Genomic DNA, 7,426 nt, shown 5'->3' on the forward strand with positions numbered 1-7,426 from the left:
TGTCTGGACCCCTCACTCGATCGCTCATCCACTAAGCCCATCTCTCCATCTAAATCATCTAAAGTTGTTCAACTGTTTATGGAGCAGTATGCTGTCTCGGATGTATGGCGCTTCTTCAATCCCAGTGATAAGCAGTTTTCTTTTTTTTCTCCTGTACATGGTACTTTTACTCGAATTGACCTCTTTCTCATTGACAACAAGCTGCTCTCTTCTGTTAACAATTGTTTCTACAGTCCTATAGTTATTTCAGATCACGCTACTATCATAGTTGATATCTCATTTCCTGGTGTGTCCTTCACGCGATCCCCATGGCGTTTTAACTCGTTTCTTCTTACTGACCCGGATTTCATAAAAAACATTGATGGTCGCATTGATCTTTTCATTTCCACTAATGTTAATTCAGACGTGTCAGCGTCAACAATTTGGGAGGCATGCAAAGCTTATTTACGTGGAGAGATCATTTCTTTCTCTGCCTTTCGGAAAAAAAACACTGTTGAAAGGAGTATCTCTATCTCTAGGGAATTGGCTGACCTGCAGTCCAGATGCGAGGATGCACCTGAACCCGAACTTATAAAAGAATTGCTTACTAAAAAGTCTGAATTTGATATATTGGCTTCCGACGGCGCAATAGAAGCATTACTTAAGTCTCGTCACAGCTATTATGAATCTGGTGATAAGCCAGGCAAAATATTGGCTCACCAAATTCGACAATCTGCCTCGGCTCAACATATCTTAAAAATTAATACTGTCAATGGTACAACTATTAACCCTCAAACTATTAATGACCAATTCAGGAATTTTTATGCTTTGTTATACACTTCTGAGTGTTCATCTGATGAGGCTCAGTTGGATAGTTTCCTTAGGCCCTTAAACATTCCTTCCATTGACCCTGAGACATCTTCTAGGATGGATGAGCTTTTTACGGTAGATGAAATTAAAGATGCGTTACACTCCATGCAGAATGGGAAAAGTCCGGGGCCTGATGGTTTTCCTATTGAATTTTTTAAAGCATTTACAGATAAACTTTCCCCACTACTGCTAAATATGTTTAACGAATCTTTACAATGCGGCATACTCCCTCCTACTTTAAGACAGGCCACCATTTCACTTTTATTGAAGAAAGGCAAGGATCCCCTTCTCTGTAGTAACTATCGCCCTATTTCTTTATTATGTGCGGATGTTAAAATATTAGCTAAAATGCTGGCAAGGCGTCTAGAGGCTGTTTTGCCTTTAATCATTTCTACAGACCAAACAGGGTTTGTCAAGGGAAGGCACTCTTTTCACAATGTCAGGCGTCTATTTGACATATTGTACTCTCCCTCAACTTCTACCACCCCTGAGTTGGTTATTTCGATGGATGCAGAGAAGGCATTTGATCGTGTGGAGTGGCCTTATTTGTTCCATACATTAAAAAAGTTTGGATTTGGCTGTAAATTTATCTCTTGGATCAAACTTCTTTATGCTTCTCCTTTGGCCCGTGTCCGCACAAACAATGATTACTCAGATTATTTTCCCCTTGGACGTGGTACTCGGCAGGGCTGTCCCCTTTCCCCCTTATTGTTCGCCATCGCTATTGAACCATTGGCAGTGGCCCTTAGATCTAGTCAAATGATGGGCATTATAAGAGGGGGCGCTGTGCACAAACTGTCTTTATATGCTGACGACCTTTTACTTTTCGTCTCTGAGCCAGACAGATCTATACCCCACGTTTTAGATCTACTGAAGGTATTTGGGCAGGTTTCGGGGTATAAACTGAATCTTCATAAGAGTGAACTCTTGCCTATAAATTCAGCAGCTATAGCTTACCCTCTTTCAAAATTGCCATTTAAGACATCATTAAATCAATTCAACTATTTGGGCATCTGCGTAACTAAGAACTACTCTGACCTGTTTAACTGTAATTTCTCTCCTCTGTTGGATCGATTGACCAAAGATCTTCATCGTTGGTCTCTATTGCCTCTTTCTCTTGCGGGTAGGATAAATTGTATAAAAATGAATGTACTGCCTAAATTTCTGTATCTTTTTCAATGCATACCGGTTTTTATTCCAAAACGTTTCTTTCACTCTTTAGATTGCACTATTTCTCAATTTATTTGGAATGGAAAAACTCCAAGAATACAGAAAGGCATTTTACAAAAAACTAAGGAGCTGGGGGGTTTAGCACTACCTAACTTCTTGTTTTATTACTGGGCTGCAAATGTTCGTAATATGTTAATCTGGTGCTGTCCCAGCAGTCAGCCTCCACCCTGGTTAAGGGTCGAGGAGGCTGCTTGTGGCAGCACTTCGCTTACGTCTCTTTTGTGTCTTCCTCTCTCGTTATCACCTTTAACCTTCTCCAGTAATGTTATAGTTAAAAATTGTCTTAAGATCTGGCGTCAACTCAGGCGGCATTTTACTTTACAGTCAACACCTCTTCTATGCCCTGTACATTCTAACCCCCTCTTTCCTCCCTCTCTCATTGATAAGGCTTTTGCGGCCTGGGTGGACCACGGGATCATTTCCATTAAACATCTTTACATTGACGGAACATTCGCTTCTTTTGAACAATTGACTCAAGTTTTTAACTTACCAAGGTTCCACTTTTTCAGATACTTGCAAGTCCGTGACTTTGTCCGTAAGCATTTTCCGGGGTTCCCCTTGATCCCACCCTCCACCATTGTCGATACCATATCAAATATCAATCCTTATCAAAGAGGGGCCATCTCTACGATTTATAATACCTTTTTCACATGTTGCCCTTTGGATTCTGACAGTCTGCGGATTACCTGGGCTAGGGATCTTAATATAGAGATAGAGACAGATACATGCCATTCGATTTTGAAACGTGTTCACACGTCATCTGTTTGTGCTCGCCACGGGGTTTTACAGTGTAAAGTGGTCCACAAGGTACATTGGTCTAAAAGTAAATTAGCCCGTATGTTCCCTGACATTGATCCAAGCTGCGACAAGTGTCATGTAGAACCGGCTAATCTAACTCATATGTTCTGGACTTGTCCTGCTTTATCTCTTTTCTGGGAGTCGGTTTTTGACTCACTTTCCGCTATTACTTCAGTCAATATCCATCCCTCTCCGCTAATCGGCTTGTTTGGAGTTTTACCTCCTAATTACTCATTGCTGTCTCATTTCGCAGAGTTGGTAGCTTTTCTTACGCTGCTAGCGAGCCGTTGCATTTTGATGAACTGGAAGGGTCCTCGAGTCCCTTCTCATACTCGGTGGATAAAAGATGCCTTATTTTTTGTTAAATTGGAAAAAATTAAACACTGCCTTCGTGGTTCCATGATTAAATTTTCAAGAATTTGGTTACCCTTTTTTGAGCATGTTAAATCTCTGCAACTGGACGCAGTCTCAATTGACTGACTGACCACCCAACCCTGCACTTTCAGTGGTTTTTCAGTTTTCAACTGATATTATCGTTAGCAGCACACATTATTTTCTAAGTTTTGAGGTTACTCAACTTTACTTGCTGGACCTAGTTAAGGCTGACCTTGTCCTATTTCTGTATTATGACATAAAGCTCTGTTATATATTACATACTATACTAAACCTGTTAGTACTGTGAGGGATTTTGTGATGGTGTTTTTGTATTAATGTTTTTATTTTAATTTTTTTTATGTCTGTTTTTTTTTTGTGTGTTTTTTTATTATATTATTAGTTTTTATATTATTTTTTTATATTGATTGTTTGTCTTTGGTGTTGTGAAAAATTCAATAAATAAATAAATCATATATAAGAAACAATGCTCAGGTAGGCCGTGGCATTTAAACGATGCCCAATTGGCACCAAGGGGCCTAAAGTGTGCCAAGAAAACATCCCCCACACCATTACACCACCACCACCAGCCTGCACAGTGGTAACAAGGCATGCCAGTAATCAGAGAAACCCTAAACAACTGTTTCACTCAATCAACAAGCTGCTTAAAAATCACAGCATCTCTAATGTTCCTGCTTCATCTCACCATTGTAATACGTTTTGGGAGTTTTCTAGCACCAAAATTGATAATATACATAACCACATTGTTACCGGTCGTACTTTTGCTGCCTCCCCAAATATTTTTGCATTTTCTGGTATCTCTCTCTCTAACTTTGCAATTCATGACTCCCAGTCTCTATGTAATATGGTTTCAAAACGGAAAGCCTTATCTTCAAGAGCTGATCCGATACCATCTTGCCTTTTTAAATCATGTTTTTATTCCCTCTCTCCTGTTGTTTTGAGAATTATCAATAACTCTTTGTGCACTGGTGTTGTGCCAGCAGCACTTAAAATTGCTGCTGTTACCCCCGTACCAAAAACTAACATTGACTTTGATAATCTGAATAATTTTCGTCCCATCTCTAATCTTCCATTCCTCGCCAAAATTTTAGAACAAACAGTGGCTTCTCAACTACTTTCTCATCTCTCCTCTAATGATCTTTTTAAGCCATTTCAGTCTGGATTTCGTAAACTCCACAGCACTGAAACGGCGCTAGTCAAAGTTACTAATGATTTGCTAATGGCTTCTGATTCTGGCCGTCTATCTATACTGATTCTCCTCGATCTTAGTGCCGCCTTTGACACTATAGATCACTCTATTTTAATCACCCACTTAGAGACTGTCTTTGGAGTTTCTGATTCTGCATTAAAGTGGTTTAAGTCTTACCTCTCTGATCGCAAGCAGTTTGTTGTGATGGGTGATTGCAAGTCTGAGGTTGGTGTGGTCCAATCTGGTGTTCCCCAGGGATCAGTTTTGGGCCCTTTACTTTTTAGTATTTACATTTTTCCATTTGGCCAACTTTTAAGAACACTTGGTCTTAATTTTCACTTTTATGCAGATGACACTCAGATCTATATACATTCAAAACCTGATGTCAATATGCATGTGTCTTTTCTTTCTCAATGTTTTACTGAGATTAAGAAATGGTTGTCTGAAAATTGTCTAAACAATGACAAGACTGAAGTGAAGTGAAGTGACAAGTTGCGTTACCTCATCAGTTGCGTAAAGCAGAGTTCATAACCTTAAGTGTGGATGGCTCTGCTTTGCAATTCCAAACTAAACTGAAAAATCTGCGGGTGATATTTGACGCCAATTTAACCTTTGACCATCATGTCCGTAATACAGTCAAAGCATCATTTTTTCATCTCAGAAACATTGCCAAATTGCGTTCTATGTTGACTTTTTCTGTGGCTGAAAAGTTGATCAATACTTTAGTTTTTTCACGTATTGATTATTGTAATGCTTTGCTGGCTGGAGTTTCTAAAGCTTCCCTACGTAAATTACAGTTGGTACAAAATTCAGCTGCTAGAATTCTGACTAGGACCAGTGCAAGGGAGCACATCACACCTATCCTGGAAAAATTGCACTGGCTTCTTGTTAGTTTCCGTATTGATTTTAAAATTCTCATACTCACTTATAAGGCCTTGCATAATTTGGCCCCTCAATATTTGTGCAAACTTTTAATCCCATACACCCCTACACGTGCTCTACGCTCTTCTGAAGCTGGTCTTTTAACTGTCCAAACAACACGCCTAAAAACTATGGGTGATAGGGCTTTTTCTTCTTTGGCTCCTAAATTGTGGAATTTCCTGCCCTCTGAGATTAGGGATGCAGAATCCTTTGGTGCTTTTAAGTAGTCCCTTAAAACCTACTTTTTTAGGGTAGCTTTTATGTGATTATTTTGTTTGTTATTATATTGGCTTTTTATTTTTTATTGCTTGCTTAGTGTTTACTGCCTGGACTGTTGTGTGTGTCTTTTAACCTCATTATTTTTATATAAAGTGCTTTGAGATGCAACTTTTGAAGGCACTATATAAAATAAAGATTATTATTATTATTATTATGATTGATCCATGTTCTCATTCTGTTTACGCCAAATTCTGACTCTACCATCTGAATGTCTCAACAGAAATCGAGACTCATCAGACCAGGCAACATTTTTCCAGTCTTCAACTGTCCAATTTTGGTGAGCTCTTGCAAATTGTAGCCTCTTTTCCCTATTTGTAGTGGAGATGAGTGGATCTGCTGTTGTAGCCCATCCGCCTCAAGGTTGTGCGTGTTGTGGCTTCACAAATGCTTTGCTGCATACCTCGGTTGTAACGAGTGGTTATTTCAGTCACTGTTGCCCTTCTATCAGCTTGAATCAGTCGGCCCATTCTCCTCTGACCTCTAGCATCAACAAGGCATTTTCGCCCACAGGACTGCCGCATACTGGATGCTTTTCCCTTTTCACACCATTCTTTGTAAACCCTAGAAATGGTTGTGCGTGAAAATCCCAGTAACTGAGCAGATTGTGAAATAATCAGACCGGCCCGTCTGGCACCAACAACCATGCCACTCATGCTGATTTGTACTCGGCTTTCGCCAAGATAAGCACAAACTAAGACATAGCTTTACAGTAACCTATGCTTCTCTCTCTCCATCTCTCCATCCATTTACGCTTATTTCCAAATGGTGATGTGAATCCCCTTCTGTCCGGCGTTAAAGGCTGCAGTATACTTGGCGCGTCAGTACACACAACGGCTGCAACTACAGTGTGGTCTCCCCAGTGGACCAGCACGACAACCGTCTGGATTGAGCCGAGTAGGGGACATCTCTAGGGTCTTCAAGTGGGCACCTTCCGTCCTCAGTGGGTGCTTCTCAATATCCCTCCTTGTCTCCTCGATCCTCCGTCCTCCATCCTATGACCCGGAAACCGATCGAGCTCAGCCATCTTGAAGGACATCTCAATTCTCTAATTGCACCGCGAGGAGGCGAGGATCGAGGAGTGAGGCGGCTTCCAGAGGAGCTATGAGCGAGGATGCACAGTTGCATGCTTTGCGGAAGTGTTTTATCGACTAAACGTGACGTACATATAAATTCTCCTCCCCCTTCACGTCGGTCACAATCATTTTAACCCTCTGGGGTCCAAGGTGTTTTTGGGGTCCTTGAGATGTTTTGACATACTCTGACATTTGTGCTTTTTTCAGTTGCTTATAAACATATTACTGGCAAAGGTGTAATTACACTCTATTTAGCACACACAGGGCTACCATAATGTGTTATCAACATGTATGTACATTTTTGTATTTTTGAGAGAATATTGTTTATGCGTGGTTATTGAAAAAACTAAAACTTAAAGTTTCTGAAATAAGGCCACAAAACACATACTAAATATGTGTCCACAAGACTTTTGACTAATGGATGTTGTCGCCTAGAGTTTTTTCTTCAAAATGATCTGAAAATCATCCTGCCTTATCATTCACATAACACAATAGATTGGTTTAAATTTAAAAATGACACTTTTTGTTTGGAAAGGCAATATGCGCAGGGGTGTGACCTGCTGTGATTCACACCTGAGAAGACAATGGGCCCGCATAATGAGCGCATAATGGGGCTGCATACTAATGACCCTTTCATTCAGGTGTGTCACTGAGCCACAAGAATGCAATGACAATATATATATATATATATATA

The sequence above is a fragment of the Rhinichthys klamathensis genome, unplaced genomic scaffold (assembly GCF_029890125.1).
Source record: "Rhinichthys klamathensis goyatoka isolate OS25496 unplaced genomic scaffold, OSU_Roscu_1.1 h1tg000331l_1, whole genome shotgun sequence".
In the NCBI taxonomy this organism is placed as follows: domain Eukaryota; kingdom Metazoa; phylum Chordata; class Actinopteri; order Cypriniformes; family Leuciscidae; genus Rhinichthys; species Rhinichthys klamathensis.